The sequence below is a fragment of the Rana temporaria genome, chromosome 3 (genome assembly GCF_905171775.1).
Source record: "Rana temporaria chromosome 3, aRanTem1.1, whole genome shotgun sequence".
NCBI classification, from domain to species: domain Eukaryota; kingdom Metazoa; phylum Chordata; class Amphibia; order Anura; family Ranidae; genus Rana; species Rana temporaria.
Window position 1 is genome coordinate 179,883,275 of NC_053491.1, and position 12,671 is coordinate 179,895,945.

Sequence of the window (12,671 nt, forward strand, 5' to 3'; positions counted from 1 at the left end):
ATTCGGGAGTCTCAATTTCCTCGTCATGTTTGTTGTGTATGTGTGTATGCTTAGAAACCCGCGCATGCTCAGCAAAAAAGTATGAGACGGGAGCGCACCTTCGGTAAAAGTAGAGTTCGTAATGGAGATAACACATTTGTCACGCTTTAACAGACTGAAAAGCGCTAATCGTCACTCACCAAACTTTTACTTAACACGCAGTAACATGAGATTAGTAAAAACAGCCCCAAGGGTGGCGCCAGTGGAATCAAACTTCCCCTTTATATTGCCGTCATACGTGTTGTACGTCACCGTGTTTGAGAACGACGAGATTTTGTCTTGACAGTGTGTACGCAAAGAAAGCTTGACAAGATTCTTGACAAGCCTGACAAGGAACTCATCGAGGAAAACGATGTTTCTTTTACGACGAGTTTCTCGGTCGTGTGTACGAGGCCTGACCCCCTCCACTTTTTCATTTCATAGGTTAGGTGTTTTTTGCAGTTTTTTTTTATTTCTTAAAGGGAACCTGTCATTGCCTACCTGCTTCTGAATTTCCCAGATGCAAGCTGGATATGACTTTAGCAACTTTGAGTCACAGACACAGAATATGCACGCTGGAAATACGTTTTAGAAAAGCATCACAATTACTTTTCTTTTTACCTGTTCTGGGTCAGCAAATTAGTCAACGTTGAATCCAAAGTATCAACATGATAAACAGGGAACTAGCATTCCCAAAGCAGAGGTAAAAATCTCTATTGCTACAGCTTTGTATTGTTGCTGGCAAGTTAAATCCCATAGTGGCTTCTTATATCTCCTAAGGATAGCAGTGTCAAGACATTCATAATGGAATTCCCTTTTCTGCACAACTACTCAAATTATATTGCACGCTCCCTCCAGTAGATAACGTATTATAGAAAGTTTACTAGAAAGTCTATATGGGAGAGTAACACCTTCATTATGCCCTTGAACAATGGGGGTGATTTACTAAAGGCAAATAGAATGTGCTCGACTGATTTCCGCCATTCAATCATGCGCAAGTACATTTTTTTTTCCTTGCACCTGATTGGGTATTCTTTACAATGTGAAGCTTCACCACATTCACAAAGCTCTAAGGAAAATGAGTGCAACTGCAGTTTCAAAGTTTACAGTCGATTTGCCTCTAGTAAATCAAGGCCAAACTGAAAAAATAGAGAGATATAAAAAGTGTAAAATCTGGTGCAGCTGTGCATGGTAGCCAATCAGCTTCTAACTTCAGCTTGTTCAAATAAGCTTTGACATAAACACCTGGAAGCTGATTGTTTTCTATAGAGCTGCACCAGATTTTGCACTCTCCAGCTTAAAGGTGGCCATACACGATACGAATTTCGAAATAATTTTCTTTCGAAAATCATATGAAAAATTTTTCGGACGAATTTCGCACCGTTAGTGGGCTGCAGCAACAGCCGATTTTCGTGCGGCAAACAAATTTGAGAAATCCGACATGTTGGAAATTTTCGGAAAAACAAAAGATTTTCTGATCAATGATGGGAGAATCGTACGAGAAATGTAATAGAAAAAAAATGTGCATGTGCAAGAAAAGAAAATTCACAAAGAGAAACGAATATTTACGGAGAGAAAAGAATATTCTCGGAGAGAAACGAATATTCCCGGCAACATGAAAGTTTGGTCAGCAGAATTTCGAAAATCAATGGTGGCATCATCGGATCACAAAAAAAAAACGAATGTTCTGATTTTGAAAATAAAATTTGTTCGAAATTCGACGGTGTATGGCCTGCTTAAGGCTGGGTTCACACCTCCAATGATTCACAGCAGGGGTCCCTGATCTACATTTGAGGGGTGAATCAGGCCCGAATTTTTGCCTTAATTCGACCCAGAAATGGAGCCAAAGACGCACAACACTCCTGTGCAAGCGGCTCCACAGCTGCAATGGAGAAATGTAAACCAGCTCCATAGTAAGCTGGTCACAATCTCCTGTCATGCGACTTGGATGCGGGGAAAACCTGTATCCAATTCACATAGGTGTGAACCCAGCCTTAGTGAATCAATTCCACTGTGTGATGTAACAATCCAATGCGCAACCTATATCAATTTTGAATTAAGTAAGTGGCTATGACTTACAATATGAGAGGATGGAAAATAAGACAGGTGGAAGAACTTCATTACTTTGTTGCTTAGATAATTGTCTGGTATATAAGAGCAGTAAGGGTACTATTGTTAGGATTAATATTATCTATACTATAAGATAAAGATTCATAAAGCATTTTACAAAGTGCAGATTGATCACTGAACCAGACCTGTTCTTGTAAAATATAGGAAAGTGTATAAATAAAGCACGAGAATTAATATTGTCACAGAAGGAACATTAAAAATGTAAAGGGCTAAGTTTTACAGGCTTCTTAGCATACATAGGAATATCATGTGTATCTTAAATACTTGAATACACATGATACAGAAAACAAAATCATTTACTGTGTGAAAAATTAGGAACCAAGAATTATATATTTATATACATTGTTTTTTTTAACATTATATGTTTATTATTAGGTGTTGATTATTCTTTCATAAAAATAAAATTTGCAACAAATCAGACATATACAAATATTTGAAACGTAAATAATGAATTCCCATTAAAAAGTTAACTTTTTCTTTATATTTGTAAAAAAAAAAAAAAAAAAATGAATTAACAAATAAATAAAAAAAATTCTATTGATTAAAAACAAAATAGAATAAAAACATAAAGACCAATAGTGACAATAGTAACCACTATCCAGTGTAAAATAAATTAAAACTAAAAACTAAGTGCATCAGCACTAAAGTAATATTTGATTTCCAAGCTATTTCACAAAATGAAATAAATAGCGACCATTACTTCAGTTCCTAATCCTAAAAGGCATAAAGGGATCTATTTCAGGTATACTTCATATGTAAACCTAGTTCCAATTATAACTGTGCATAATCAATAAAAATTTATTATTTTATGTGACAAAAGTCAGCAACAAAATCACAGAGTGAGTTATTGCTCATGAGTAAAGGCAGAATAACTACATAACAAATAACTACAAAAGTGAACACCAAAAGTCATATTAATGTAAGCATATTAATATAACAGCTCATATCTAATGGCCATCTACTGTAGAATTTAAATACCTATGGATGCAAATACATTAACTATACATAGCTATAAAGATGTAAAACTGAAGAAAAAACATGATCAATATTGACTTAAATAGAAAAATATATATATATAAATATACCTTCAAATCCTGGCTTGCACACTTTATGGACTTCTGATTTTTAATTGTTTTTCTTGGCTAACCAAGGCAGTAGAAAAATTGTCAAGTGTCATGCAGCAGTGTAGCATTTAAAGACTAGAGGGAGTGTGTCTACCAGACCAATCAGATCAGACTTACAAGACCAAACCTATCCAAGTTGCGTCAGACGTCAGATTCTGCAGATAAAATCAGATTACGCCAGACACTGTGTACTTAATGAATTTGCCTTTGCACATCCTCCTCAAAAATGGAAGCAAGATAACCACACATTTTCTGCTTTACATCATTATGCACTCATTAACTAGAGATGAGTTTTGGGATAGCCATTACCATGGGTTCGAGTTGAACCCGGTGTGCTCAAGATTTGTGGTTCCTGAAAATGTATGGTGAATTTTGTCAGACCAAATGCTCTGTACCCATAATGAACAGCATAGCCTACCAACTTATTATAGCTGGCTTAGAGGGGCCAATAATAAGGTTTTGTTATGTGCCAGCCTCCTTACTATAAATTGGTGTATCTCCAGCAGCCATGTTTCAGTGTGTGTTGTTGTAGTTTGGGGAGCTTGCTCTCTGTGTAGGGAGATCTACGCTTGCTAAACATGGTTCAAATTTTGGCTGATTCTAATTGAATCAGCTAAAAATCCAGCTGTGGGCGACCCTGTCAGAACCACCCAGCTGAACAAAAGTTGATAGAAGGAAGAAGATGGAAAATTGTTAGCTGAACGGTAACTGCATTCAATCAAATGCAGTCACTGTCTTGGTACTCAGGCAGTCACAGGTGCTGCAACTGTCTAAATACAATACCTGGCAGTGTGGGTTTTTCCATTCATACTGTATAGCATGGATGGGGAATTAAATCGATTTATTTGTTCTGCACAGGTGGGTGACAGAATGAGAGAAATCTAAGTGCTATTTTGTGCTATATTGCACTAAGTTACTGTGGTTTGCAGTGTGGTGGTCAAACATTCCTGCATTTTGTGTCTATCAGCAACAACTGTAATTGCTGTTTAACTGGTTCACACACCTGCAGTCCTTTTTATTGGATTTTTATTTTCTTTCATGTTTCTTATGTCATGTTTTTATTTTCACTAGGTTAATACAAAATGTATTGGTGTTTAGTGTTTCAGTCTTTACTTTCTTTGGGGAGGGTATATTTTATTTTTGTTTGCTAGGGCCTTTTTTTATTTCAGAGTGCTCAGTATACAGTACACTGGTTGCTGACAAAGGCAAAGCTTCTTATGCTTGCACTTACATAGTAGGTGAGGTTGAAAAAAGACACAAGTCCATCAAGTCCAACCTATGGTGTCCGTTTAATAAACTGAGAGGTTTTTTCTCAGATCAGTTTTCGGCAGTTCTCAGAGAAAAATTATCTCCTCTGCAGCCGGTTTAATAAACTGAGATCTTCAGTTCTCAGAGGGAGAACAGAGGAGAAGTGTTTCCTCTGAAAACAGCAGAGATCTGTGCAAAAGTGGGTGGGCTGCCTGTAATCTCATGAGATATTGTGAGATTACAGTGCAGCCGAGTTCAAAAAGTAAAACTAAAGTTTAAAAGAACATGTAATTACATGTTTTCAGATATGTGATAACTATATATATATATATATATACATCCTGTTTATATACACATGTGTGTATATATATATATATATATATATATATATATATATATATATATATATATATAGTTGTTAATATTAATTTTTAACCCGCTGGTGCTGATATTAGGAAGAAATAAGCCTTCTTCCTCTTATCACACCAGCTTCTCTCCCAGATTCTCCACCTGGTGAATCTGGAATGGAGATATTTCAGTGGAAGGGCTATGAGATCTTCAGATCTCGGTTTATTAAACTGGCAGTTTGTGACAAACAGCCATGTGCTGTGATGAGAAGCAGAGAATATATTCTCTGCTCCTTATCTCAGTTTATTAACCCCCTTAGCAGTAAACCCGAGCGTGACTCGGGGTGGGTTTTCAATGTTAGGATCGGTATCCCCGAGTCACGCTCGGGGTGGACGTGCAGAGTGTGCAGCGGCGCGGCTTACCTTCTCGCTAGATCCACAGGCAAGTTACTTACCTTGTCCCTGGATCCAGCGATGCCACCCCGCTGTGTGAGCGAGCGGGTCCTCCTCGCTCGATTCACAGTCTCCCCGTGTGCCGCCGATCTCCGTTCCCTGCGACGTTATGACGCACGGGAGTGGAGAACGGCGCCAAATTAAAAAAAGTAAACAAACACTATACATACAGTATACTGTAAACTTATAGATTACAGTACTGTATGTAAAAAAAAACACACACCCCTTGTCCCTAGTGGTCTGCCCAGTGCCCTACATGTACTTTTATATAATAAAAACTGTTCTTTCTGCCTGAAAACTGTAGATTGTCCAAAAGTGTCCCTTTATGTCAAAAATGGTTTTAGATCAGCTAGAAAACAGCGATAATAAATTATAATCACTTGCAGAATTGTGCGATAGCGATTTGTGGGGAAATACGTCATAAAAAAATAAAAGTAATGACAGCGACAATTCTGCAACTGAGCAAATTTCAGTGATTTTGAGTTGATTACATTATTGAATAATTTTTATTATAATTATATTATTATTTGTTATAATTATTTATAATTATTTATTATATTATAATTTATAATTTTGTTTTAAAAAAAAAATCATACCCGGGATGCCTACAAGACTCTTGTTTGGTCAGAATTAAGTGAGTTATTCCAAAAAATTACAGGCCTACAGTATAAAACGCCAAATTTCCATGCAAAATAATTGTACCGCTTTTGGTACGTAATTCCAGACAGAATCATACCACCAGAGAGGTTAAACCGGCAATGCTCTGAGATAAGTCGTGATCATCATGATCTCGGTTTATCATGGTTTATTAAACGTACACCTATGTGTGTGATTATATGTCAGTATTACCTTGTATATCCCTGTATGTTGTGGTCGTTCAGGTGCTTATCTAATAGTTTCTTGAAACCATCAATGCCCCCCCCCCCCCGCTGAGACCATCGCCTCTGGAAGGGAATTCCACACCCTTGCAGCTCTTATAGTAAAGAACCCTCTACACAGTTTAAGGTTAAACCTCTTTTCTATTAATTTTATTGAGTGGCCACGTGTCTTGTTAAACTCCCTTCTGCGAAAAGGTTTTATCCATATTGTGGGGTCACCAGTACAGTATTTGTAAATTGAAATCATATCCCCTCTAAGTGTCTCTTCTCCAGAGAGAATAAGTTCAGTGCTCGCAAACTTTCCTCATAACTAACTTATTTTTATCCTGTCAATGGCTCACCATTCAGGACATGTGCAGTATTTTGTCACCAAAAATGATGAGCTAAAACGATACAATCCCATTTTTATGTTCCTCTTGAAGCACGCAAACCATGGCCTGATAGACACTAGAAATGCAGGAGAAGGCGATAACCAGGGATTTGCTGCTGTATGTTGTCGTGCAACTGCTAAATTTGTACATTTGTAATCTTTTCTATTGCTTTTAAACCTGTCATATTCCCCCACATTGCGATTGAATTTGCTTTGAAAGGACCCTCTCCGATGGGGATGTGGCCTAGATTAGCATGGAGTAGGATGATAGTGCAGATAGCTTCACTTGTACGATAACCTGTTCTCTTTTTTCTGGTACCCTGCTTTTTTGCTTCAGAGTGTTCACCAGGGACCCCACATCTTAGCCCACCATGTTGTCACCTTGAAAAGCCCTAAATGCTAGCTCTAAGTTAGCGAAGTTTAATTGGCAAGACAAGGAGACCTCTGGAGAAGATGGATTAGTGTCTTCTTGTGAATCTAAACCAGCAACAAGTGACACAACCAAAGTGCTGGAAGCCATTTGATCCTGCTAGACTAACAAAGATAGAGGAGGTGAATGTCGACATCTTTTCAACAGAAGCTCAGGGACTAAGTCAAGAAATCGTAGACCAATTGGCGGAGTGGAGGATTCCCTCCTCGCTCTACAAGATATCTCTGACTGGCTACAGCACCAGGTGCACCAGCTCCTGCAAAAATATGATAGCTTAGAAAAACAGCTATGCCAATGTAATCTCAGGTTTATTGGGCTGCCTGAGGGGGCTCTGACACACCTGCCTTTTTCAAACAACTCCTGGTGTCTACATTCGGTCGAGAGGCTTTCTCTACCACCCTTGCGGTGGAACAAGTTCACCACTAAACTATCCCCCTAAGGTGCACCTCCTCGCACATTCATCGATAACCTCCTTAATTACGAGGCCTGGAATGCGGTCCTTCACCTGATGTGTGAAAAAGGGTAAAATCCCCTTCTGCAACGTGAAGATAGCAGTGTTCCCAAACTTTTTGGTCGAGGTACAGCGCAGGTAAGCACAGTTTCGTGTGAAACCGCATTAACTAGCAGCTACTTTGTTTCCTTTATCTGGTGTTCTGTTTGCCCTTGAAAATTTGATGTAATAAACCGTACATACGGATCTACAGTGGTATGCAGCCATTCCTTCTCATTTTTACAGTGTACAAGATTCATGGAAGTGCTACCTTAGCGTACACCATCTTAAATATGCTATGGTCTTTCCTGCTTGTTTTACGAGTGGTAGGACAACAACAAAGTCCACTTCTTTGATGATCTGAAGGCTGTCATAACTTGTCTGGAACAGTCAGACGCCTCCAAACCTGCAACTTATTAACAGTAGTTCTACTCCTCATCGGTTTGTGAGTAACTGTGACTAATCTATGTGCTATGTTCCCGTGCTTATAATGACTATACCATTGCTGGTGAAAGGCCATACTCTGGGAGACAGGCACATTTACCCCTTCCCTTTTTTCCATTCTTTTCACTCTTTTTCTTGTCCTTCCTTCTCTTCTCACCCTCTGTCTTTCTGGTTTTCCCTTATTTCCTCTTTCTCCCTCCCCCTTTTCTCCCTCCCCTTTCCCTTTCTTTCCTTCCTTTTGCCTCATGGAGCCTGCCATGCTGATGACATCCTAGGTGTGCAGCGCATTCAGCCTGAAGCCACAACTTCTCTGCTGGGTCTGCCGAGCAGAAAACTTCACCCAGGGTCTACATCTCTTGTTAAAAGGGGACCTCCTGGATTGTTTTTTTCCCCTTATTTTACCTGTGACTGGGAGCTTCACGGGGTGGTGACCGACTCTCATCACATTTGTTATCTATGGTGCTCTTGCAAGCAGGCACAAATATAGTATACGGTTACTGACTACAGACTGATTATCTGTCTTCACATGCAAAGTCCTACCGAGTGTTTTGGTATACAGCGAATGTTTTATGATATTTAGGATGCATGCCCACACAAGTTGAGCTGGGTGCAGGGTGGGGTGGGTTAGGTATATTAGACTTTTTGTAACCTGTACTACTTACATGTATTATGGCAGTACATGAGTATCCTATCTATATAGTAAGAAATGTTAATGTAATCCCGTCGGCTAGAGAGACCTCTGTATGCGCCAATATTGACTTACCGTTGCTATGTCCTCAATAAAATTCTTAACATGGAAAGGACCCTCTCCCGGTTGTATGGTATTTTCAAAAAATATATATTTTTTTGCTATGTGAAATGTTCCCCATGGCAGTACCCAGCTCCATGAACCTTTTTTTTAATTAACAATACTTGTCAATTAGCCTTAAAATGGTTGTAAACCCTTACAGACCACTTTTGCCTACAGGTAAGCCTAGATTAAGGCTTACCTGTAGGTGCAAGAAATATCTCCTAAACCTGAACAGTGTCTACGGCGCATGCATGCGCACGCATGCATACTTGCTCATTATGCATTTGTCTTACAGGGTATTTTTTTTGCAGAGGGTTTAATTCCTCTTAAAAATCCCCATATTTAATATCAAGATTCACCCCCTCTTCCCCCACAGACTTACAGTAAGTGAGGTTCACAGCTAAATTTGTGTTTCTCATATTTCTGCCAGAATTATACAACCCAAGTTATGATTTGTTTATTTTTTGCAGTCTGTGCCCCACTGAGGAGATTTCTCTTCACTTGCTCTGGAGATGCAACAGAAACTGAAAGGAAATATTTACAAAGTGAAGGAATTTCTGTCTTAGTCAACTGTCACCAGAAAATGTGTCCCAATTTGAACATTTACCCTTATATGGTGGCAACACTAACATTGTGGTTGCCCCATCAGCATCAGTATTTATACTATTCCTTTTTTTTTGTTAGTTTTGGAAATATTCAGGTGGGGACACCTGTTCTTGTGAAAACACAATCATAATGGAAATTCTATTAACATTGTTGAATCTTTCTATTGCGTTTCCAGGGGATTACAATGTATTTTCAAAAATAATCCATCCAAACATCATACAATCTTCTTTTCCTCTAACAATAAAAGGTCAATCATTATCATACATATTACTAAAATAAATCATTTTAACTGGCTTCATACATCAGAGGTCACCCGCTGTAATTCGTAACACATGAAAGTCTCCTTGAAATCTTGAAAGAATCATTCCGATCTCAGAGTGTGTGCACTATGATGGAAGCTGTCATTCTTTAATCACATTTCACAGTAAAGCTAAATTAGTTCAAGCACACTAAGAATTAGTTTGCAGACTAGTCAGAGAGTGGCATTTTGGTTTAACAACCATTTTGGGAGACTAAATTACAGAACATGTTTGTATTTATTGTAATCAGAGCTAGCTAGATAATCTAGTGATTATTTTTTCAGCATATCTATAGTAAGATCCAGCTAAATTCTGATATTTATAAAAAAAAGTAGGCTGGTATTATCTCTGAACATTACACATGCCCAGGATGAGCTTACACCTCTACAATGTCTATTCACAAAGCTGCACAACACACTGGTCTAATGTGGTGGTACTGCCACTGCTATTACAACTCAGTCACTTTTATTATATCGGCTCTTTTGATATATATATATATATACATATATATACATACATGTTCAGAAATTATTTTGGGTTCAGTAGGAACTGTGTGTGTATCCATCTCTGTTAAACCTTCTTTAACAATGCATTCTCTAAGACTAAAGGTTAGCACTTCTGCTTGCAGCACTGGGTCCTTGCTTGAAATCCTGACCAAGACACTAATGTCATGGAGTTTTTATGCTCTTCCTATGTTTGCATGGATTTTTTCCCACGCTCCTAAGATGTGATGGTAGTTTATTTAGCTGCTGTCTAAATTCGTCCTACAATGTATGTGAAATAGGGACCGTAGATTGAGAGCAGGGGCTGATGTAAATGTACAGTATATAAAGCACTGTCAAATTGATGGTGTTATATAAATAGCTGTAATACATAAGACTGATCCCTTTAAAGCTGAGTCTATGCACCATGGCTACTCCTTAGCATACAGTCAGTTAAGGAGGTGTTCAAGCATACAGAAAAATACCTTATTTAGTTATGACCCATTTTCAATTGTTTCTGCCATCACGATATGCTTTTAAACATATACTATTGAGTTTTCACAGCACTGTTGAAGAATTGTGTTGCTTAAGCGATGGTTTGATATTTTAGAATATAGATCGACCTAAGAAAGACTATGATAGCTTTTTCATTAGGTTTAAGGTGATATAGGCTATGGGATGCGCCATGGCCATTTTTTAGTATGAAGCCAGTAGAGAAGGTTAAAGCAAAAAGAAAAACCTTATTTAGTTATGACTTATTTCCAATAATTTTTGTCATCACAGTATGCCTTCAGCCATATAGTATACTATTGAGTTTCCAAAGTGCTGTGGAAGAATTTTGTTGCCTAATCAATATTTTGATATTTAGAATTTAGAGAAAAGAATGGGTTTTTGATTAAGCATAAAGTGATCAAATAAGGTGATCATAGCATATATTGTTAGGAAAAAATATTTTCACTCTTGATGTTGTGAACTTTATATCAAACACCCAAACATGTGTAGTGTTTTTGAAGTCTGCTTAATATAATCAAATGTGTGAAGCGAAAACAGGTTTGTTTCATCTATAATATATGTCAACCCCTTAAGATTTTATATAAAGACCTATAATTCATACCCTTTATTAGTCTGGTCTCCAGTTGACCAGAGGGTGCTTGGAACAATCTGATTTGCATTTAAATGAAGTTCACTTAAGGTAACAAACAGAGCAAGAGTTTCTGACATTATTCCCTGTGATTTCATCACTTTTATTTGCATACAGTAAACATAGCATCTAAAAATATCAATTGCATCCTTCAAATCCCACCAGTATACCACAGATAAGGGCACAATGATAATGTAAATAAATATACTATAGGATTCACGTTTTCATTGCTGGAGGTTGGAGCTACATTCTTGGCACCTTGCTTGAATTTGCTCTAATTATCCTAACCTGAGATGTCTGTATTTTTATTTATCAAGGAAAAAAAAATGGGTGGCCAGTAATGATGCAGGGAATAACCTCCCCTTTGTCTCGGTTGCCAATGGGCAATGGCCTACTGTGGCAAATTCTTCCCTGTAAAGTCCCATATCTATTATATAAGGTCCAATAAAAATATCCTCAATTTTTTTCAAGAGTAGTTTAGATTACAGATTAGATGAGATTAGATTAGATTAGATTAGAGAGGGAGTTATCCTCCAGACCAGCACATTACTTCAAGCAAATACACATTCAGAAGCCAAGCCAGGCATAGAAACTGCAATCTAAATTGTACTAGACAAGCAGTCTGAACGTAATCCATTTATATAGGTATGCAAAAATTGTGATCCTTAAATAGCTATTTTAGTCTTCCAAAAATAAAGAAGAAACTTAAAATAAAAAAATGACTTAACGTCTCTTCGAAATAATATATTCACACACAAACATCCCAATCATAATGTTTCGATTATATACCTCACTCATATATTTTGCCTTCCATTTTTTGCATCTTCCGGGGACACAGTTAAACCTCTGGCCCGTTGAAATCATGTAAATACTCACTAATCGAATAGCTGAGGTAAATATAGGAAAACATGCTGCTGGTATTCTGCTTACTTAGTAATCTCTCTTCCTCTGGTCTATTCATTGAAAAAAATAAAAGCAGCATTATATTATTTGTTATCTGACTGCTTTTCCCAGTACGTTTGTTCATAGTGTTAAATTGAGAGCATTGTTTAAAGTTGTTTTTATTTTGCAGCTTTATACATGAAAATGTTTCTGCTCTGCAAAGAATTATACAAATCATGAATTATGATAGCTAGAATATCTAAATCATGAAATTCTCCACAGATCAAATATAACTCCATAGAAAATTGTTGAAATATTAAAACGGATAACTCAGCAATTATCCTGATCATTACTATTGCAGAATCCCACACAAAAAATAAACAATTTGTTCTCTTTTAATTTTCCTAAAATGAAGAGAAAAAGTAATGAATATGCCAAAACACTATTTGCTGTCCTGATACATTAGTACTCCAAATTTCCAGTTCACCGAGATGTACCATCAGTACAATTGGCAGACATTAAATACTTGTCAGCTATGA

The 12,671-nt window shown here is 37.4% G+C and overlaps 1 protein-coding gene across 2 annotated transcripts in view; it reads right to left on the reverse strand.

The window, feature by feature from the left end:
• The window catches only part of SLC38A4 (solute carrier family 38 member 4), a 116,422-nt gene that overhangs the window by 60,937 nt on the left and 42,814 nt on the right, over positions 1-12,671 (reverse strand). Inside the window, exon 1 of one of the 2 annotated variants that reach the window (XM_040343909.1) lies at positions 3,234-3,341. The exons of the other annotated variant lie outside the window; for it this stretch is intronic. The gene's annotated coding sequence lies outside the window, so the exon portion shown is untranslated. Of the gene's footprint in view, positions 1-3,233; positions 3,342-12,671 lie in introns of those variants that run through there. 2 annotated transcript variants of the gene reach the window in all.